Here is a 23,741-nt window from a genome sequence, read left to right as displayed (position 1 = left end):
ATGTACAAGGGCCTCGTCAGCTAAAGCCAATTCACCTACAATTATCATTAGTGCACTAGGGCCTCGTCAACACTTGTCACATCTAATTTTATTATCAATACTGGAGCAATAAAAGGCTCGGCGCCGGAAAAGAAATGTTTATTTGAACCACTGACGAAAATGCCACTTGTATTGTTAAATTCAGTAACATCAGAAATGTAAACTTTGTCATTCAATTTTTAATAAAATTAACGGTCAATGGGTCATTGTGGGTTGCAGATATCCATTTTGGCGCAATAAAGTACCTTTAGTTTTACAAGCAATTAAATGTTTATAGCTCTCAAAACTATGTAAGTTTCCTTTGCTGAAATTGAGAAATGTAGTGAATAAAATGTTGAAATTAACTAATCGACTACATGTATGCGACAACGGCCCATAATTATTATTACGGAATAAAGAGGTCAATATATTATTTAAAACAATAAACAATTCGATACAGAAGACTCAAATAGTTTCAAAATGATTTGTTGTACGGATTAAGGCGATACAATAAGATTAAGAACCATAATTCCTTAGTGTAGGAAAGTGTGTGTATGAGTTTGAGTCATCATTACTTTGCAAGCAATTAAGACTTAGGTAATGTAAGTAATGAAGAAACATAGGATATATTATGAAAATGGTTGACACTAACGTAGAAGTGATTTTTTAAGATAACTTATCTTTACGATTTTAATTGTCCCCTTGTAAAACTGTTATTTCTGTAGTATCATACCAGTCAGGTCTGCACATGAAGTACACATCCTAAAGTTGATACGATATTCAAAGGCTCATGTTTCCTATAATTATTTTATTGATATAGTGTTGCTGAGTTCAAGGAAGGGTATACACCAAGGATTGCACTAAAGCTGCAATCATCCCTTCTTACGTTTTATGGACGCCAAATGATTTTGTTTAACGTTGCACAATCTTTGTGTCACATATGACATCATATAAATGTAACTGGTGCGGTAGCCACAATCCCATTTGTCGATCGGGATATCTCCGAATGCGACTTTCACAAAATCTCTACTAGCAACAAAATAACATGGGGCTGCCACTAGAAAAAAAATCAAATCTTCCAGGCTTATATAACGTATGCCATACGCGCAGTACGTCTGCATAAGATTCATCTCATCAGTGGCTATCGCAAAAAAAAAAACACAGTTTGAAAGGCAAATCAAATACGAAGTTGAAGAACATTGAAAACCAAATATAGTTGTGCCAAATACGGCTAAGGCTATCTTTGCATAGTGGTAGAAAAACATTGGTGTTTTGAATTATTTAACATTTCATTTAGGAAAACAAAATACCGATCAATGATACTTGATGCAAAGACTAAACTGTTGATTAGTTGGCGAATCCCTCGGGGCGAAACGTATACAAGCAGTGGCAGCGTATTCCCCTACAAAGGCGGCATATGTATTCTAACCTAGCTTTGTTTTAAGGGGTTTCGTGTTGCTTTGGCTCTAGTTTTTAGTGTTGTATTTTGTTTTCTCTTATTTTCCAATGACTTTACTGTTTCTATCAGCAAACAGTCTTGTATGTCCTTTCCTAGACATTGAAAACCATGTTCACATTCTGTCAATTTAAAGGGTTAGAGAATTTAAGTCACCGACATTTTATGAATATGGTAATGTTTCCTATTATTTAAAAAAAAAAAAGAAGAAAATTACCAATTTATTACTGTCTGATGTTAATCAATACTTATGACTCGCAAGTTTACCAGAAGTAACTGCAAAGTAGGCACTAGCGTCGGAGGAATTGCTGAACCTTAATTCAAATAATATTGATAATTTCCAAAAATGAATGTACACGTAAAATCCTTGATTTATGATATTTTTTCTATATGTGTGCTTATGATTGATTTTTGTTCTTTCCTAATAGAAATAGATTCAAGTATTTTTTGATACCCGTTAAAATCATCATCTCAGTTTTGTTTGTTACCTGGATTCGTCTTAAATGATTTTATAAGATTTGAACATCTACAAAGTACTGTTACCTTTATTTAACTACATATTTTTTACTCAAATCAGAAGCATAAGGCTCCAATAAAAATTATCCACAAAGAGAGACTAAATATACCAAAGGAATAAGCAAACTCATAAGTCGACAACAAAAGAGAGGCGAAAGATACCGAAGGGACATTCAAACTCATATGTCGAAAATAAACTTACAACGCCATGGCTAAAAAAGGAAAAAGACAAACAGACAATTTACAGTATACAAAACACAACATAGAAAACTAAAGACTGAGCAACACGCACAATACCAAAAAAAACAACATGGGTGATCTCAGGTGCTCCGGCACAGTAAGCAGCTCCTTCTTCACTTGTGACACACGTCGTGGTACTCATATAAAATATGTTGATAAGTTTAATCTAGTGATTAGGAATCACGCAATAGGGGATTCGTAATTGACTTTTATATAACCAAATTCATTAACCATCGGTCATGTAAATTTTCTAACCCTAAAAAAACTTGACCGAATGTTAAAAACAACAGTCTGTTAAAACGTGTAAGAATAAAACTAATAAACCAATTTTGATCTGAAAGGGTCATTTTAGTCTTAATTACTCTTAAAAGACTGATCAATAAATGTGTCAGTCAATTTTCAGACATCTCCACTAAGTTGAATGCAGTACTGTTCAGACAATTCACTTGCAGTCAATTGAGATGTATTCAGTCTATGTTCTTATACGTTCAGATCTTTCACATCCAATCGTTTATGGTAATATTCTATACAAAGAACAAAAATGTCATCATTCATCTCAAAATTTAACCAAACCTTTAAACAGACTTATTCAGAAAGGATATAGTACGATACTGTTGTCAGGTAATTAAAGATAGCATTTTTAAAAATTAATATTGATTCACTAAAAGGGTCTTTGCATCGGAAATAAACACATCTATTATAAAACCGGTTGTTAGCATGGTACGGTTTATTTTCTTCTCGTATATTTCATGATGATAGTATGATACTAAACCCCTTACGAGAGGGATTGTGCTTGATTTTCATATGACATAATCTTTCAATCAGTTTAATTGAGGTCTAGAGCTGGCATGTCAGTACAAAAATGTAACTGTTAGTAGTCCTTTGTTTATTTATGTATCATTGTATTGTTGCTTAGTTTCTTCTGTTACCTATTCTATCATCGGACTCGTACTTCTTTTAAACTGATTTTTACTGTGCGTATTGCTGTGTGTTTGTTTATTCTACATTTGCTAGAGGTATAGGGGTAGGGTTGAGATCTCACAAAACATGTTTAACCCCGCCGCTATGTTGAAGACCCATTGGTGGCCTTGGGCTGTTTTCTGCTCTTTGGTCGGGTTGTTGTCTCTTTGACACATTCCCCGTTTTCTTTCTTAACTTTATGCTCATTATGTTCAGTATTTGATATCTGTACACATCAATATCATACTGAATTGCCTGAAAAACTAATGAACAGTACCGACTGAAAGACTTCACATGACCCAATAATTAATTTTTCAGACTTTTTCAGAACACCGTTTAAGACTAAAATTAATTAACTAGAGTAAGTACCAATATGCTAAGATCAGAAAACAAACAATTTTTTTGAAATACTCAAGAACATTAAACTTTGAAACACTGTCAGTTTTGAGAGGAAATCTAAAAGTTCAAGTCAACGCCAGTATAGTATGCATACACTAGAATTCCATACCACAGCATGCTTTTAAAGTCTTACCACCTACTGGTATTATTTTGATTTAATTTCAGTCAATGTTTTGGTATATAGGTCTGTGTTGCCATAATATTATTGGTGTTAACTTACTCTTTCATTAAAAATTGTTATCTGAAGAAAAGGAATCTTTACAAATAATTTGGACACGCCTTAATCTGGTTTAAAGGGGAAAGCTCAATTTCATTTTGATGGATATATTGTACTACTAGTATGTTATATTCTAGAAGTTTTTAGGTTAGAGCTTTTCAAAATTGATTAATTTAATTTAAAGAGTTTGATTTGGAGCACACTAAAGATTTGAACATACAGTGATTTTATTATTTTCTACAATAAATGTAAGTATTTTACAGAACAAATATTGTATTGTATCCTATGTAGTGGACTACATACCCCAGTAATGTGGAAAATTATAACCAGCAGTATTAACAACAACACACAGTATTTATATTTCGAAAATTGAATCCAGTTAACTTTGAAAAGTAACAATCGTCAAAAATACAAACCTTCCGTCTACTTTTCTTTAATCCACTGTTCTCAGAAAATGTGTATAAAGTATCTATCGCTCACCTGTCAATTATGAACTAATCGCATAAATCGTATTAATAATATTTCAAAAAGTTTCCAGCAAAACGCTCCAAAATGTTATAACATCCTTCATTGGCATGAACTCCTGCAAGAAGTCGACTGACGACAATGACCTACAGTTTCTCTCCATTGAATTTGGTTTACGCAAAAAATCATAAAATGGTTAAAAAGCTTCTTTCAAAGACGAGTCAATAATGCATTTAAGTGGAAACTGTTGATTTCGGCCATGTAAGTTATACAATCTTGTCCCCTTTTCCCGAATTTGACCTACTGAATTATTGCCGGGTTTGTACTAACATGAGCAACACGACGGGTGCCACATGTGGAGAAGGATCTGCTTACCCTTCCGGAGCACCTGAGATCATCCCCAGTTTTTGGTTGGGTTCGTGTATTTTCTATGTTGTGTTTCGTGTACTATTGTTTGTCTGTTTGTATTTTTCTTTTTTAGCCATGGCGTTGTCAGTTTATTTTCGACTTATGAGTTTGAATGTCCCTTTGGTGTCTTTCGTCCCTCTTTTGTATATAGATTTTTTCCTGCTGATCGATTTTGTTGTTTACAGTTTCCAGCAGTCTACTTTAGTTTACGCAAAATAAACGCATAAACACGGGTAAAATATCATCTTTCAAGAGCAATTACACCTATAAGGAGTCAAAGAACAATTTCTGTCGTGTTAACCTATTTTTAAGCTTGTCCTCCTGATTATTTTGCCACTTACTGTTTCGCACAATCTATTATAGTTTTGACCAAATATTATCAATATGGGGTAAATATCGTCTTGGAAGGGCAATATGTCTTATAGGAATCAACTGACTATTACGCCCAGTTGGATGTATAAGTAGATTGTGTCCTGCTGGTCAGTTGATCTATAGACAGTTTCAATTTATCTACCATAGTTTCCACTAAGAGAAAACCCAACACAAAAATGGGTAAATGAGTTTTTAAAAGGCCACAAATCTAATACATTTGTAAGGAGTAAAATGAAAATTTATGTCATGTTAACTTATTTCTAAATTCTTTTTGCTGATCGATTCCCCAATATAGTTTCTGTCTAAGAAGTACAGATCAAAAAATCAAAGCGAGGTTAATACTGCCCTTTGAGGGCAATAACTCATAAAGGAGTCCACTGACGATTAATAGAAATATAAAGATGTTGTATGAGTGCCAATAAGACAACTCTCCATCCAAGTCAAAATTTATAAAAGTAAACCATTATAGGTCAAAGTACGGTCTTCAACACGGAGCCTTGGCTCACACCGAACAGTAAGCTATAAAGGGCCCCAAAAATTACTAGTGTAAAACCATTCAAACGGGAAAACCAACGGTCTAATCTTTATAAAAACGAGAAACACTTATGAACCACATCAACAAACGACAACTACTGAACATCAAATTCCTGACTTAGGACAGGTGCAAATAAATGCAGCGGGTTTAAACGTTTTAATGGTACCAAACCTTCACCCTTTTTCTGAAACAATAGTGTAACATCACAACATAGAAAGACACACTATAAAATATCAACTGAAATAGCTTAACTCAATCAAAGGACATATTAACACCTTTTGGACTTCTTCCTAAACCTATTGGGCTTATTAGTAAATCTAGTGTTAGTTTCCGACTATCTACTATACTCATGATAATAGTTTCCACTAAAAAAAAAACCCAAACAAATGAAAACAAATTGGTTGACGAGTTTTTCAAGGAAAACTCTACAATAAGGAGACGACTGTTAATTTGTTTTGTAGATCTCGTCCCGCTGAATACTTTTTCTGAGCACAGATTCTAGCTATCTGCTAAAAGGATTTTAGAAATGGAAACATCGTGTTTTCATGGTGATAACTTCCATAACGAATCGGCTGACCATATTGGCCATGTTGACGTATTTGTGGATCTTATCGTGTCGATGATTTTTGCCATAACAGTATTCCTCTATCTAATAAAGATTCAAAGATAATAGACAAAATAACAAAAAATTGGTGAAAAAAATCCTAATGCAAATAAGTATAACAAGAATACCGAACTCCAAGCTAATTTGAAAAAGGGGACGTCCATAAATACAGGAAAAATCAAACGTTACCAACCATCAGAACGAGTGAATAACAACTTTCATATTTTTGACTTGGTACTGGCATTTTTTTAAGGAAATGGTGGGTTAAACCTGGCAAGGGTAATACTTTCTATATGGAGTCGTCTGATAGTTTTATTCAAAACGAATGGTATGTAGATCTTGACATTTTGATAATTTTTGACACTGTTATATTTTCTCTATCTTAATCGATTTACAAGATAAAAGACACTATTTGCATTTTTTAGTCTCTATGTACCACCGCTAGCCTTGACAGTCATATTGGTTGGCAGACAGGATAATCGGACAAACATTTTAAACTAAATACACTTTAATGATATTTTGTGCAAAGGTTGGTTCAATATGGCCTAGAAACATTTTGTTAACGTAATGGAGAACGGACGACAAACACCATGTTATGGCACAAGCTCACACTAGCCTTGTAAGCAAGGTGAGCTAAAAGAACACTTTATTACAAATTTGAAACCAAATTAGAATGTAGTTTTGAAAGCGAATTTAGATTGGTGGGATTTTTTTGGCATTTATTCTTTTTATTGTTACATAAAAATATTAGACGAGTTCAATGACTAATCGAACATTATTGAGTCATCATCATTCTTAAGTATTTGTATCAATTTTGTATATATCAGTAGAGCCTTTAAATAATTTTGCTAAAAGTTAGAACTTTCACTCAACAGAATTGTCTCCTGACAGGAATAGACAATAAAATAGTCTGAATTAATCCATATTTAATTCGTATTAATTGTAACATGTTTAACACATATGCAGTTTGTCCAAAAATAACTTACTGTCAACACATAGAAATTTGATAAAGTATCAAAGCTCAATTTGCATAATCTGTTATCTTAGTTAAAAAACTTTAGTTCATTCTACACTTAAAAAACGCTGTCGTCAATTCAAAGTGACAATAACTGCCTATTAACCTTTTAAACTTTTATCTTGGCTGTTAGTGACTATTTTTACATGGTAAACCCAAGGTCTTCTTTTGGGAACATTCAATGATACTGCTGTCGGTGAATCAATGTGTGGCTGTTCAAAATAATGCAAGTCCTGGTAAGCGTTATCATTTTACCTCATATACATTTCTATGAATATCATCGGTTAACCATGGTATGTAATATGGGGTTAGTGGGCGTGTTTTATTTTAGTATACAGTATTAGCAGTGTTACGTCCATTTATAAAAACAAACAACAATAGGTTTGAACGTTGTTTTCAATTTAGACTTGTATATATATATATATATAAACAAGTCTAAATTGAAAACAACGTTCAAACCTATGATTGTGTTGGATAAAAACCGCAATTTTTATACATGTGAATGCAAAACAAATTTCTTGATAGAGGGGTCTAAATACAGCACAAACAACATTTTCCAAAAGACCAAAAAGTGAAAAAGTATATTTTAACAAAACGCATTTGACTAACAGGTCGAACAACAGATGTTCTTAAACCCTGCTGACTGCCATTAGCGATTGCCAAATAAACGGATCACAAGATGTTACAAAATGGATCTTTTAAAATTATTAATTTAATACCAAACAGGAAATAATAAACTTGCGGAAAAGATGGTATATCGCAAACAAAAGGTGCAAAGATTAGTACACCATATCTGGATTTCGACAATTTATGTTTCTTCAGTGATGTTAGGGATCGAAACGGTATTTGGAAGGCCATATAATTTACCTCAATTTAGGATAGACTCTTGAATTTTGAAGAGTCCAAATATTAAAAATAGGATGAACGGATCATATAAACCCGAAAGAAAATATAATACAAGCCCAAACGAAAAAATATAAACAAGTCTAAATTGAAGACAACGTTCAAACCTATGATTGCAATGGATAAAAACCGCAATTTTTATACGGGTGCATGCTAAACAAATTTCTTGATAGAGCGGGTCTAAATACCGCAAGTTTATTATTTTCTGTTTGGTATTAAATTAATAATTTTAAAGATCCATTTTGTAACATCTTGTGATCCGTTTATTTGGCAATCGCCAATGGCAGTCAGCAGGGTTTAAGAACATCTGTTGTTCGACCTGTTAGTCAAATGCGTATTGTTAAAATATATTTTTTCACTTTTTTGGTCTTTTGGAAAATGTTGTTTGTGCTGTATTTAGACCCCTCTATCAATATATATATATATATTTATTTTCAAGTTAGTGTTTAAGGAGAGACTGCCAAAGTAGCCTATCTTTCAGGTGTTGTCATTAATATTAAGATAGAAAAATATATTCTGGGCAGGACTGTTGGTCATATTTGATTACATAAAAAATTATGAATAAAAGGCAATTTTTGTCAAATACTTTTTAGTTTTGACATGATTAGGGCATCACAGAATGTACTTTTGCACTAAAATAACTTCACCTTATTTATTTACCAGTTAAGTATACTTATAAAAAGGATGAATAATTGTTATTTATGATTTTGCCATGCATGTTCAAGTTGTATATTATATTTTTTCTTTTATATTTTACAACATGTTCCTCTTTAACTGTTAAATATTTTATATTGATATATTGAACTATATGATGGTAAATTAACTATGTGTCAATATCTATTATAATTGTATTGCATGTGATAACCTCAGGATAGATTAGTTTGTTGTAACTAACTGTGTTTATAAACTCTTTGAATAAGGAATTCATTATCATTAATATTATTATTAATATTATGCTACAATATTAGTATAAATAATAGCACTATCATACACAATCTACTAAATTGTTATCTGTTATCTCATACAAGATGCCAATAAAAGTAAGCGTCATTTAGTAAAGAAGCGATATGTTCTAACATGTTTTAACTGCATGAAGTGTAGCTTATAGAGTAACTTTAATTTGATGCTGTAGAAACTGGTTTCCCAGTCATTGAAGCAGAAAAATTTACAGGTTCGACGCCTATAAAATCTTATGCTGGAAACTGAAGCCCAGGAAAAAAGTAGAGTTCTTTCCCTTCCGAATATTCTAATAAAACAATTTGTGCAACAGGTTTTTTCTCTACCGTCCCACTGTTTTTTCCATCGTCTGTCAGCTTTGGAATCACAGCTTGGCCCAGACATATGTTCGCCTGTAAAGATCAAATGAAAATTACCACAAAGATTTTTAATGCAAAAGAACTATTATTACTCTTAGCTGCAAACATCTTTGGCTTTCCAAGTGTTGTACCACTGCTGAACCATTTTGCAATGCAATGGAATCAGCATGGGATTTATGTCTATGAAAACATGATTGAAAACAGTTATATCAAAGAAATAGAAACAACTGTTGGAATGAAAGGAGACCAGAATATTACAAATAGTAAAAAGTGTCCATCGCAATATACTGATAATTCTACATTTTCGAAGCCTAATAAAGCAAGTGATAGTTATTCAAGTCTCAAAACAGCCCAATAAATTCCATCTATTTCAGTGTTCTTTATCCTTTTAGTTAGTTTAGGGTCACTCATTTTCTGGCGCTGGATTTTCTGTTTTAATGATATTGATAATTATATTTTCTGGTGCTGGATTTTGCGTTTTAATGATATTGATAATACTGTGTCTATATCTGTTATAAATGTGCATAACATGCTATTTTACCGGCAATGTTTGATCGCTAAAAATCCTACAAGATCAAGACATCAAAAGACTACCGAAGGAGCTACACAGCTAGTGACAAAGTCAGAAAAGAAGACAGATATAATATGACAAACCAACCAGAAAGCCTTTGCCCTAAATGAAGTCATTCAACTAATCTAATAATTATTACTTAATATTTAGTTAGACAATATTAATGCAAATATCAGACAGACAAAAATGAACCCCCTGTGGTATGCTTAAATATAGTGCGGCAAACATTACATTAAGAACATAAAAGCAGAACATGAAATGAGTGTGCACAAAACACACAATTGATGCCACCACAATAGTTATTGCATCATATAGACTATAGTATATCATTGTTCCTTTCCCACTTCATAACTTAAATTTGCAAAGTTAACAAGTGGTAAAAAATTATGAATCTTAATAAAACAAAAAGGATATGATCAGTTCTGTGTCCACTTAACAAACGTCTTAGCAGAAAAAAAAAATGAGACCCATGTAAAACAATAAGCTGAAATTCTATGAATTACGTGAAAAGTCATTATAAATGGATTGTTACGTAGTAATATATTCTAAATGTAAACAACTGCACTATTTCTAACTCAACACCTGTGCTTTGTGGAAAACAGAACAAAAACATTGATAATTAAAATGTCAATTGTTCTTGAACAATTGAGAGGTCTTTCCTTTTTATAATGTAAAATATATGTTCCAATAGGCGTAGAATGCATTGAAAAGCTCTTTAACACACTTAAAACCCTTAAAATATGACAAAAAACACATAATCCGCTATTTAAGACATGACCATGAATTTGACCCTAGTACCTTTGTCAAGGTCATTGGTCCAGGATGTCATTACAAAAGACCTCATGGGTCTAGGACCTTTGGTTCAAGAGTAAAAGCTAATTTTGTATTTTCAGAAACAGTTCATTGGGGTTATGCCCCTTACAGATAGGTCAAATCTCTTTGGTCATAATGTAAAAAAGTTTTGCCTCTATGACCCAAACATTTTTCACTATTTACTATTTCTGTAAGTTTAATGGTTTTTGAGATATCTAATGAAAAGTGGTTAGGTCAAAGGTCAAGGTCAAACTTTAAAAGCTTTAAAACACACTGAAAATCCTCTAAATAAGGTCAAAAACACATAATTCGTTATCTGGGACATGACCTTGACCTTTGACCTTGTGACCTTTGTCAAGGTCATTGGTCCCAACTGTCATTGCTGAAGACCCCATGGGTCTAGGACCTTTGGTTATATAGTAAAAGCTGATTTTGTCGTTTCAGAAACCTAAAATAGGGGTTATGCCCCTTACAGAAAGGTCAAATCTCTTCGGTCAAATGTAACAAAGTTGCGCCTTATTGACCCAAACATTTTCCACTATTCAAAACTTCTGTAAGTAAAATGGTTTCTGAGATTATCCCATATCAAGATGCTAGGTCAAAGGTCAAGGTCAACATACAAATTTGACCTTGAGAAATTTTTCAATGTCACATGAATTGATGATGATTGGTGAAGATCCTAGGTGTCTACGACTTACGGTTTCTGAGTTTTGGTGGCCAACCGACTGCGGTTTATTTTCAAAGGGGCATAACCCTACCAATGAGTCGTTAAATCTTTTCGATCCAAATGTAACGAAGAACCAGGGTCTGGTCCTGAACAAATTTCACCCTTCGCCTTTTTCCTACCTATTATGGTTACGGTGTTTGAATGATAACAAGGTTTTTAGGTTTCGGAGGGATTACTCAATACCGACAAAATTTTTTGACTCACAGGGTGAGTTCCGGATAGGTATTCATGACACCGATACAAAGTGTTAAACTGAAAGCGACATGGCTTACGGTTACGGAGGGAAATTTTGTCAAAGTTTGGCGGAACAAAAAGAATAATAATAATAATAATAATAATAATAATAATAATAATAATAATAATTAAAATGTCAATTGTTCTTGAACAATTGAGAGGTCTTTCCTTTTCATAATGTAAAATATATGTTTCAATAGTCGTAGAATGCATTGAAAAGCTCTTTAACACACTTAAAACCCTTAAAATATGACAAAAAACATAAAATTCGCTATTTGGGACATGACTTTGACTTTGACCTTATGATCTTTGTCAAGGTCATTGGTCCAGGATGTCATTACAAAAGACCCCATGGGTCTAGGACCTTTGTTTCAAGAGTAAAAGCTAATTTAGTATTTTCAGAAACAGTCAATTGGGGTTATGCCCCTTACAGATAGGTCAAATCTCTTTGGTCATAATGTAAAAAAGTTTGGCCACTATGACCCAAACATTTTTCACTATTGACGATTTCTGTAAGTACAATCGTTTTTGAGATATCCAAGAAAAAGAGGTTAGGTCAAAGGTCAAGGTCAACCTTAAAAAGCTTTAAAACACACTGAAATTACTTTAAATAAGGTCAAAAACACATAATTCGTTATCTGGGACATGACCTTTGACCTTGTGACCTTTGTCAAGGTCATTGGTCCCAAATGTCATTGATGAAGACCCCATGGGTCTAGGACCTTTGGTTATATAGTAAAAGCTGATTTTGTCTTTTCAGAAACCTAAATCAGGGGTTATGCCCTTTACAGAAAGGTCAAATCTCTTCGGTCAAAATGTAACAAAGTTGAGCCTTATTGACTCAAACATTTTCCACTATTCAAAACTTCTGTAAGTATAATGGTTTCTGAGATTATCCCATAACAAGGTGTAAGGTCAAAGGTCAAGGTCAACATGCAAATTTGACCTTGAGGTATTTTTCAAACTTACATGAATTGATGATCATTTGTGAAGATCCTAGGTGTCTACGACTTACGGTTTCTGAGTTTTGGTGGCCAACCGACACCGGTTAATTTTCATAGGGGCATAACCCTACCAATGAGTCGTTGAATCTTTTCGATCCAAATCTAACGAAGAACCGGGGTCTGATCCTGAACAAATTTCACCCTTCGGTTTTGTTCTACCTATTACGGTAACGGTGTTTGAATGATAACAAGGTTTTTTGGTTTCGGAGGGATTACTCTGAACCGACAAAATTTTTTGACTCACAGGGTTAGTTCCGGATAGGTATTCATGACACCGATACAAAGTGTGAACCTGAAAGCGACATGGCTTACGGTTACGGAGGGAAATTTTGTCAAAGTTTGGCGGAACAAAAAGAATAATAATAATTAAAATGTCAATTGTTCTTGAACAATTGAGAGGTCTTTCCTTTTGTAATGTAAAATACATGTTCCAATAGACGTAGAATGTATTGAAAAGTTCTAAAAGACAAAAAAAAACTGTTAAAATATGATAAAAATCAACAAATTCGCTTTTTAGCAGATGACCTTGACTTTTGACCTTGTGACCTTTGTGAAGGTCATCGGTCCACAATGTCATTGTAAAAGACCCCATGGGTCTAGGAACTTTGGTTCAAGAGTTAAAACTAATTTTACCTTTTCAGAAACCGTTAATGGGGGTTATGCCCCTTAAAAATATGTCAAATCTCTTCGGTCAAAATATAAAAAAGTTGTGCCTCAGTCACCTTAACATTTTTCACTGTTTACTATTTCTGTAAGATTAACCGTTTTTGAGATATCGACTAAAAAGTTGAAAGGTCAAAGGTCAAGGTCAACCTTAAAAACCTTTAAAACACACTAAACATCCTTTAAATAAGGTCAGAAACACATAATTCGCTATCTGGGACATGACCTTGACCTTTGACCTTGTGACCTTTTTCAAGGTCATTAGTCACCAATGTCATTGCTGAAGACCCCATGGGACTAGGACCTTTGGTTATATAGTAAAAGCTGATTTTGTCTTTTCAGAAACCTAAAACAGGGGTTATGCCCCTTACAGAAAGGTCAAATCTCTTCGGTCAAAATGTAACGAAGTTGCGCATTCATGACCCAAACATTTTCCACTATTCATCACTACTGTAAGTATTAAGGTGTCTTAGATTATCCCATAACAAGGTGTTAGGTCAAAGGTCAAGGTCAACATACAAATTTGACCTTGAGGAATTTTTCAAAGTCACATGAATTGATGATGATTGGTGAAGATCCTAGGTGTCTACGACTGACGGTTTCTGAGTTTTGGTGGCCAACCGACACCGGTTAATTTTCATAGGGGCATAACCCTACCAATGAGTCGTTGAATCTTTTCGATCCAAATGTAACGAAGAACCGGGGTCAGGTCCTGAACAAATTTCACCATTGGGTTTTTTTCTACCTATAACGGTTACGGTGTTGGAACGATAACAAGGTTTTTTGGTTTCGGAGGGATTACTCCGAACCGACAAAATTTTTCGACTCAAAGGGTGAGTTCCGGATAGGTATTCATGACACCGATACAAAGTGTGAACATGAAAGCGACACGTCTTACGGTTAAGGCTGCTAACTTCGTCAAATTTTGGCGGAAAAAGAATAATAATAATAATAATAATAATAAACAGAAGAAATACAGTAAGGTCTTTCCCTTTTGAAAAAGGAAAGACCTTAATAATCAGAAGAAATACAGTAAGGTCTTTCCCTTTTGGAAAAGGAAAGACCTTAATAATAATCAGAAGAAATACAGTAAGGTCTTTCCCTTTTGAAAAAGGAAAGACCTTAATAAAGGTATAAAGATTTGCATGATATAACTGTTCTTCCTTGAAAATCTGTAAACGCGAGACCCATATACCATGTTATGTATATAGGACAGACATACAACAGGAAGGACAAACAGTTTAAGTCATGCTAGCATAAAAATAATGACAATAAATGTATTCAATAGCATAACTAGTTTGCTGGCATTATCCAGTTCCAATATCAACATAAAATGCCCAAACGAATGATTGCCAGCATTCCTGTACTTTAAATATTTACACTGAGTGACCTTTATGATATTTGATTTTTTTCATATTTCTAGCATTTGGTTTATAATCATTAAATACCTCTTTCAATAATTCCATAAATCATTTTTTATATGCGAAGTTCTTGAACACATGTGCGAGTGCCTGAATGAAGTATGATCCAATCAATTTTTCACCAATTATCCATGGACCTTGCTCTGTAAAGAATAATTCTATCTATTAACATAGGCAAACAAGTGTAAATCTCTGAAAATCAGCCACTAACTTGTATAAATCATCAAACGAAAAAGTCGGCAGTAATACAATAGCAGACTTTTAAACAATCTTAATTGTAATTAATGGCAGCGATGTCATTATTTTAAGAGATTATTCAAAACTAAAATTATTGAGAAATCTTCATTTTCCTATGATCTTCACTACTTTGATCAATTAAAAGATTTGTGTCCCTGCCCCACTTGCAATTTCAACTTACTTACTTCTTTAATTTCACTTTCAAAGGATATATAAATGATGTCCTGTCACTGAATATCCCATAGTAATTTTCCACAGTAAACTTGAAATAAAGGATAAAATCAAAACTGTACAAAGTGTTGAAACTTACACAAATGAACGACTTCGAGCTAGCATTCGTGATAAATGTGACCATTTCAGTTTTTCATTTCAAGATGTTCATCTGAATCTTGACACAAACAGGGTTATAATGAAGAACAAATGAGAAAACATATACTAGTATAAAGATGTTCAGCTGACTCTTGGCACAAGAAGGGTTATGATGAAGAACAAATGAGAAAACATACACTAGTATAAAGATGTTCAGCTGACTCTTGGCACAAGAAGGGTTATGATGAAGAACAAATGAGAAAACATATACTAGTATAAAGATGTTCAGCTGACTCTTGACACAAGAAGGGTTATGATGAAGAACAAATGAGAAAACATATATTAGTATAAAGGTGTTCTCCCGACTCTTGACACAAGAAGAGTTATGACGAAGAATAAATGAGAATACATATACTAGTATAAAGGTGTTCTCCTGACTCTTGACACAAGAAGGGTTATGATCAAGAACAAATGAGAAAACATATACTAGTATAATGGTGTTCTCCTGACTCTTGACACAGGAAGGGTTATGATGAAGAACAAATGAGAAAACAAATACTAGTATAATGGTGTTCTCCTGACTCTTGACACAAGAAGGGTTATCATGAAGAAAAAATCAGAAAACATATTCTAGTATAAAGGTGTTCTCCGTACTCTTAACACAAGAAGGGTTAAGATGAAGAACAAATGATATGTCCACGACAAAAGTATCAATGATATCATCTCCAATCGGCTGACCGACACATCTTATCTGTGTCTAAACTGATAAGCGACATGTGGTTTTCGATCCTTAATTTCCAGAAGAGTCGTAAGATATATAGATTAATCTATTGTCTCTTATTCCTTATTATGACATTTTTACTGATTGCGAATTTACACTGCAGGAATTACATACATAGCAAATGCCACTTAACCTTACGGTGCACCATGTCTTAATCAATTTGTAGTAGATGAGCATGCAATTCCTTTAGGTTTTGTAATTGTTTATCCTATTATGTACATCCAATATTAATTTAAGAGATCCTAACATCAATACACTGCTTTTGACACTAATGCATGTTACTGTCTGTCACATTTTGCACCATTTAAAAAAAAATTGAACAGTACATTTTTCCTGTTTGAATGGTTTTACACTTGTCATTTTTGGGGCCCTTTGTTGCTTGCTGTTCGGTGTGAGCCAAGGCTCCGTTTTGAAGGCCGTACTTTTTGCCTATAATGGTTTACTTTTACTAATTGCGACTTGAATGGAGAGTTGTCTCATTGGCACTCATACCACATCTTCTTATATATAATTACAGGAATAAAAAGAATGGTTTAAGTCTAACTTGTTTACGCCAACAAAGTGATATATGCAAAAATTACATACCCTTTCTCCTGTTTTTAATTTATTGAGATAGAAAATGTATTTAACATGACTTTATTCAACATTTTTATTTTTATGAAAAACACTTTTGATTCTTAATATCAAATCAAAACGGACTATTAAATTCAGTTATAGCAAATGATGGAAGCGAATGGTAATCCAAACATAAACAAGTCAAATTAGTCCACTTATAAATTTACATGACTTAATATCTAGTTAGTTATATGATTGATTTAAACTACTGTCCGTATGAAGTACTAGCCCATATTTATCATTACCTATTCTTGGGTAACTTGATACCATAAATATGTCATCAGTGTTTGGCCCACCTTTCTTTATGATATCATTAGCTGTAGAATCTCTCTGATCCGAAGGTTTACTTTCTTCTGAAATAAAATATATCCACTTTTAAAATACAGGTTTATCATAAATAGCCTTTTTAATCAGGGTGCACTTCAAAGTAGTTTGACTAAAGCTCTATATATAATCTATATATAACATTATCTTTTTTTTTGTGTTCAATTGTGGCGCAATTTTCTGTATTGTTTTTATCCTGATGACGGTGCCCTAAGCACCATAACATGTCGATCAATAAATTTTCTGCAGCAGTCCCTTAAGTGTTGTTGTTATAAGACTTTCTACATAGCATCTTGTTTTGTATAAAATGCTTAGAATGAACATTAGTTGTTTGTGTAAATGATTCAGCGATCAAACAACACAAAAAAAGGAATTCAGAGGTAAATGAATGTTCTTCGACAATCGACTAGTGATTTTCGGTGAATCCCCCCTCCTTTTTCAATCTCTATTAATGAGATTGCAAAAGATAAAATACTTATCACAAAATAAAACCAGTTCCGGAAAATAAATAATCTCCCAAAAAATTGAAATAACAATAACTGAATACTACATATCAAAGAAATATATTAAAAAGTAATCAAATTGCATAATTTAATTTACACAATCCTTCATGTACATCAGAATATCAATAAATATAACAATATTTCTACGACGTAAAGAAATTTTCCGATGCGTATATGAGAGCTAAAACAGTATACAGCTGTAGAACAGGAATATAGAGCAGTATCAGATCCATAACTCCCGTCAAAATGATCGATTTAAATGAAGTAATAATACCTGATGGCATGTACTCCTACTATGATAGCTTTACGTAAAAATGCCTCCGGGGAGTTTTTATAAAGTGTCCATATGTTATCATATTTAAAAAAAAGTCAGAGTTCCACAACTCAAGTAAAAAACTGTCTGATCTAACTGACGGTATAGTACGGTCAAAGAGTTTGATGAGAAATAATCCAACGAAGTATTCAAGCTTTTTGCCAAACGGTCTATGAGAATAGGTGTGTGTAATCGGACGAAAACAGACTATTACTGTATCTAAAAACTATTTCAATATTATTGCTTAAAACATTTAAAAAAGAGGGACGGGGCAATTCCACTACATTCGAGAACCATTCATATACTCAGAATTCTACAGCTTTTTGGGAGTCTGTGAAATATAAAGTTATGCAATATGAACATATACTTAAAACAAGGTGTTTTCAAAGCATTTATTCATATTTATAACTTTGAATTATGGTATAACATCTATTCAACTAGAATAACAATGTATTTATATTTTTACAGATTATTCCTGTTGCTAAGATTATTCTTATTTACAACATTTATATTTGTGTTAATATAAATCGTTTTATTAAAATTCCATTTATCAAATAAAAAAGTGTCTGTATATTTATCTATATACAAGTTACGGACGCCATCACGAGTTGGTTAACCGTTATGGAATAACCGTTTCACAGATGATATCGGATATGTTCCTTATGTCGTAACTACAATACCCTCCCTTTTCACGAATGTGACTTACCGAATTAGACTATTTATCGGATTTGTAATAACATAAGCAACACGACGGGTGCCACATGTGGAGCACCTGAGATCACCCCCAGTTTTTGGTGGTGTTCGTGTTGCTTAGTCTTTGGTTTTCTATGTTGTGTCATCTGTACTATTATTTGTCTGTTTGTCTTTTTATTTTGGCCATGGCGTTGTCAGTTTGTTTTCGATCTATGAGTTTGACTGTCCCTCTGGTATCTTTCGTCCCTCTTTTTTAAGCCTCCCTAATCAAATCCAAAACATATCTTTGTATAAAAAGCTTCAACCTAGACATTTTTGTTATCGCAAGAGCTTTAAATGCTTATACTCGTCATTATTTAATGAAGTATTACAAAGAAAGTACCTTGGAAACTGTAGGTTTGAACAAATATAAGTTTTGGTTTCCCTTTGAAATGTTTACATTCTTTAATGATGTCTAAAATTTCACTTCTGGGAAGAAAGACTCCATCTTTGTCATAAATCTTTGCAGCTTCGCACTTTACTTCCCCAGACAAAAACAATATAACCAGGCTATCGTACTGGGAAGACGCATCACTGTCGATCTCCATTAATTTTGTTTTTAAGAACTCTTTGATTTCCTGCAAAGTTAGAAATCTTTAAATAAAATATTAAACATAATTGTACAGATAAAAGGTAAAATAACAAACATACCGAACTCCAAGGAAATTCAAAACGGAAAGTCCCTTATCAAATGGCAAAATTAAAAACTCAAACACATCAAACAAATTGAAAACAACTGGTATATTCCTGACTTGGTGCAGGCATTTCCGTTATGTAGAAAATGGTGGTCTTATATAGATCCGTAAACACCGGATATATTATTCAGTTTCAGAAAGAGAAGTGTCAAAAGAGTTAATTTGTGCAGCATGTTTTAACATTCTGTAGTGTAAGGTTTCCTAAAAAAAGTGACAAGAACATTTATCTATTAACTACAACGTGAATTGTAAAATACAAACAATGAATGAAAACTCTATTTTGTTTAAAATCAGTTTAACATTTCTAAACAGTAAAGCTCTAATACTTGTTCAGAACTATTCCCTGCTTCAAATTTAGTTTAGTTTAGAGAGGGTGCTTGAAATATAGCGATAAGGAGATTCAAAGATTGCAGTGAGGTATGATCTGCTCAGTCTATTTAGCTGCTATTTACCAGTTCATAAAAACGGATTTGTCTGAAAAGAGACCAAACAAACAGTAGTGGATTGATTCAAGTGTAATGTCTGAACAGTATGAGTTATGTGGAGCAGGATCTGCTAACCCTTCCGGGGTACCTAAGTTCACACCCAGTTTTTGGTGGGGTTCGTGTTGCTCAGTCTTTAGTTTTCTATGTTGTGTTTTGTTTACTATTGTTTGTCTGTTTGTCTCTTTTTTTTTTGCGTTTTTAGCCATGGCGTTGTCAGTTTATTTTCGACATATGAGTTTGAATGTCCCTCTGGTATCTTTCGCCCCTCTTTTATTGCATACAATATTTAGAAAATAACTTAAACTCTGACCAAGACTTAAAATATTCATGTGTAATTATTTCAGATGATCAACAAATTTATAGTATTTTTTGAAAATCATTTGATCCCTGATTTTTCCTGTGTTTTTTTCAGAATATTATATTATCTTGTCCAATCGATTGAAGTTGAATCTGTGGAATTCCGCTATACATGTGCCACAAAACATTAACATATCATTTTATTGTTGTTGTCCAATCATGCACAATTATTTTTAAATTTTGGAGCACAAGTTAAGACCCCATGAAAAGAAAATTCATCTTTTCAGAATCTGAAGGATTGTTGATCATTTAATGTTTATACACTAAAAGCAAAACTGCACACTGAAATGGCTCTCATGTGTTATTGATAACATTAATTTTGTTTAGATCAAGGTCTCACTATGGGTATCCTATTTGTTTTGTATATTTAATCAATGAAACATGAAATTTGGTAAAATGACCTCTGTCAAACAGAAATGTTCTTTTTTATAATCATCAAATATATATATATATATATATATATATATAATTTTGTCTACGTTACCGTATAGTATCTAACAAAATGGCCTTATTATCAAAACTTAAACTTCCCGTAGACCATTCAACCATGAAAATGAGGTCGTGGTAACTTGAACACTATCAATTAAACATTTAATCATTAGGCAATATCGAATTAAATGCCAGTTCTTTCGAACTTCTTCCTTTTAAAAGGGTAGTGAGCGATAGAAAAAACAAAGTTTTTTAAAAAATTTTCAAAGGCGAAATAATTTTTTCTAGCGTTCGACTTTATTTTCATAATAGTTGCAAAAAATTAAATTGTTTTTAGGGAGTAACATCAGATTGTGATTAAATTCGATACACATAAACACAAGATTGTTATGTCATAGCGAAATGTCACCCGCGCCTGATAAGTAGGGAATAAAATTGAGTGTCACATTGTGTAGTTGTAGTATAATATTCAAAAAATAGTCCCCTAACTTCAATACAAATTGCCAAATGAAAATGACGGTATAATGTCGTAAACTGCTCATGATGGCTACCAACCAAGTAGAGAGCTTAAGCTTTCTATAAAATGGTCTTATATGTATTGCGTCACTAGGTGACACTATTACAATACTCCAAGCAATAGTGAATGTCCAAACACTCTCGTTAAAATGGTCAGATAAAATGGACGGTATAATATCGTTACTGCACAAAGTCCCATTTCTACTGTCAACTGTCAAATTAATATAGCGGAACTACACTGTATATGGTGAAATACAAATGATTGCAAACAACAGTGACAAGTATGAGATCTTTTTGGTCTCAGAGGAGTTGCATTCACAAAGTGTTATTTTCATTTTAGTCCATAAGTTGTTAAAGTCCCACAAACTTTGTAAAATTAGTATGATCGAAATGACTGTCTAATAATGTCAACCAATCCTACCTAAATAAAAGATATTTTTGTATAATCAAATCAAATTACTTCGGACGTACGTTTCGCTTACATAACTCATCAGTTGCGCTAGAATAAAAAAAAAGTAAAGTTGTAATGCTAAATAAAATACAAAGTTGAAGAGCATTGACATCCAAAAATTCTGAAAAGTTGTGCAAAATACGAGTATGACAATTTAGAAAGTAAGACAAACCTAAGAGTTTCAATAAGTTCAATATTTTATAAGCAGTGAATATACAGAAAATGAACATATCAATGATATTTAATGTCGTCACAGAAAAGCTAACTACTGGGCTGGTGATACCTTGGAACGAAAGTTCCACCATCAGTGGCATCAACCATAACCAAGCTTATAATTTGGTACGCCAAACGCGCGTTTCGTCTTCATTTTAGACTCGTCAGCGGCGCTCGATAAACAGTTGTAAGGTCAAATTAAAAAAAAAAATTATAGTGATATACCTCTTTTGTTAAGTTCTTAACCTGGTCGCCACCTTTGAAATCATATCCCATGTATTTCAATAGCTGACTCATGTTGGATTTATCAAAGTCTGAATTCCTGATACATTCTGAATATCTCTCCTCACATCTCTTCGCCTTCTTCTTGTCTTGTTCGTTCTGGCTGTCTAGACATGGTATACACTGAGCATTAGATATCAAGATAAACATTCCTCTGTTTGCACTTTTCATTGAGTAAATCTTCAAAACAGTTACGGTTCAATTAGTATTTGACGTAAGTTGCACATTTTTAATACTAATACACAAGGCTGTGGGTTGAAACTGTTGGTCTTCAAACTTATAAGGAGGCTGCTGAAAATTGACACCTCCATGCAAATCTCCACTAGGTCTCCAAATGTGTCAACACTATGAATTACATAAACAGTCTTTATATTTGAAAATTGAGTGTTTAGACTATAGAGTAGTTCATTACCAAAATGTTGCCAAAATTAAAAGTGACTTACTTAATATTATCATCGGAAACAAATTGAAAATATCAAAACCCAGTAAGCTGCACATTTTCAATAAAAATAATCAAACTCTCTTAATATATGGACAATTGATAACTAAAAGGGTAGTCCTTTACAAGAAGTTCTGCTAAGTTATACCATTGGCCACATTACCACCATTTCCATTTTTTTTCAAACATCAAAGACTTTGACATTGTAGTAAAACATACCACTTATTCAATGGATATTTAACATTTTGATAGAAAATTGCAATGTGATAAATTATATAAGTTTAATACAAGTTAGGTTGCAACTACAAAACAGAACGTTTAATTTCGGATATTCTGTGTGATCCTTTTAGGATTTATATTAAGTAGTTGATCTTACAGATGACATTTTTAGCGTAAATGGTTGAGACTATGCACAAAATATGTGTGAAGTGCACGGAAACTTAATGGATTTAGTCGTAGAACGAAGTGAATTTTTGTCAAATCTGTGTTAAAGAGCACCATAAATCAATATTTTTTTTTAAACTTATCAAAACATAAATATGTGCCCATATACTAACCTGCTCCACTCGCATTATCATATTTCCATGTACCGCGAAATTATAGTAAAAACTGTAATAAGCCTTAACATAAAAAAAATCGAATCAAAATACACAATGTAATGTTCTAACTTTGCAGTTGATGGGTCACAACTTCATTGCTAACTACCTTAAACACTAACTTTAACATAAGAAGGAGTTTTTTCATATTATTTCGTTTCTTTAGTCAGTAAACCGGGGCATAAACAGGCTGGGATATTTACAAGAATCTTATCTTTGTCACATACAACTAGAGGAGTGTTTTAAGCTGATTATGCAATTTCACTAATACATATAACAGGGTTATCAGCTTAGTATTAGAGCAAGGAACTGCATTCACAATTTATTTCCAATTTTGTCTGCTGAGTGATCTTGTTTATTTTATAGAATAATATATTCATATATTTCTATTAAAATAAATAAAATACAAATAAAAAACAAGGGTGACTGGAGAATAGAAATATGGTCACCATTGGTCTTCCTCCGACCGGCAGTAAAACCCTCGCCGAAGAGGGGCGTTCATTTGACTGTGCGGAATGTACAAGTTCGCAGCCACGTCCGGACAGAATGGGGACGTTAAATCCGATACATCGTGTAAAGAGAGAGAACCCTTGCAACAACTCTTTGA

General features: G+C 33.1%; 1 protein-coding gene and 2 long non-coding RNA genes across 3 annotated transcripts in view; 1 reads left to right on the top strand and 2 right to left on the bottom strand.

Moving 5' to 3' along the window:
- LOC127720212 (uncharacterized) overlaps nucleotides 1–5,863 on the top strand; it is a 72,811-nt gene extending 66,948 nt beyond the window's left edge. The window contains exon 2 of the long non-coding RNA XR_007990668.1: nucleotides 5,713–5,863. This is a non-coding gene — a long non-coding RNA (uncharacterized LOC127720212). The remainder of the gene's footprint in view (nucleotides 1–5,712) is intronic.
- The window catches only part of LOC127720209 (uncharacterized), a 190,474-nt gene extending 168,193 nt beyond the window's left edge, over nucleotides 1–22,281 (bottom strand). The window contains exons 1-5 of the long non-coding RNA XR_007990666.1: nucleotides 22,043–22,281; nucleotides 19,015–19,249; nucleotides 17,045–17,152; nucleotides 14,885–15,000; nucleotides 8,974–9,457 (exon numbers count right to left, since the gene is read on the bottom strand). This is a non-coding gene — a long non-coding RNA (uncharacterized LOC127720209). The remainder of the gene's footprint in view (nucleotides 1–8,973; nucleotides 9,458–14,884; nucleotides 15,001–17,044; nucleotides 17,153–19,014; nucleotides 19,250–22,042) is intronic.
- LOC127720208 (uncharacterized) overlaps nucleotides 1–23,741 on the bottom strand; it is a 220,975-nt gene that overhangs the window by 168,056 nt on the left and 29,178 nt on the right. The gene's annotated exons all lie outside the window — the stretch shown is intronic.

Source organism: Mytilus californianus, unplaced genomic scaffold, assembly GCF_021869535.1.
Source record: "Mytilus californianus isolate M0D057914Y unplaced genomic scaffold, xbMytCali1.0.p SCAF_11, whole genome shotgun sequence".
NCBI lineage: Eukaryota > Metazoa > Mollusca > Bivalvia > Mytilida > Mytilidae > Mytilus > Mytilus californianus.
This window is presented reverse-complemented; position numbering and strand designations above follow the sequence as displayed.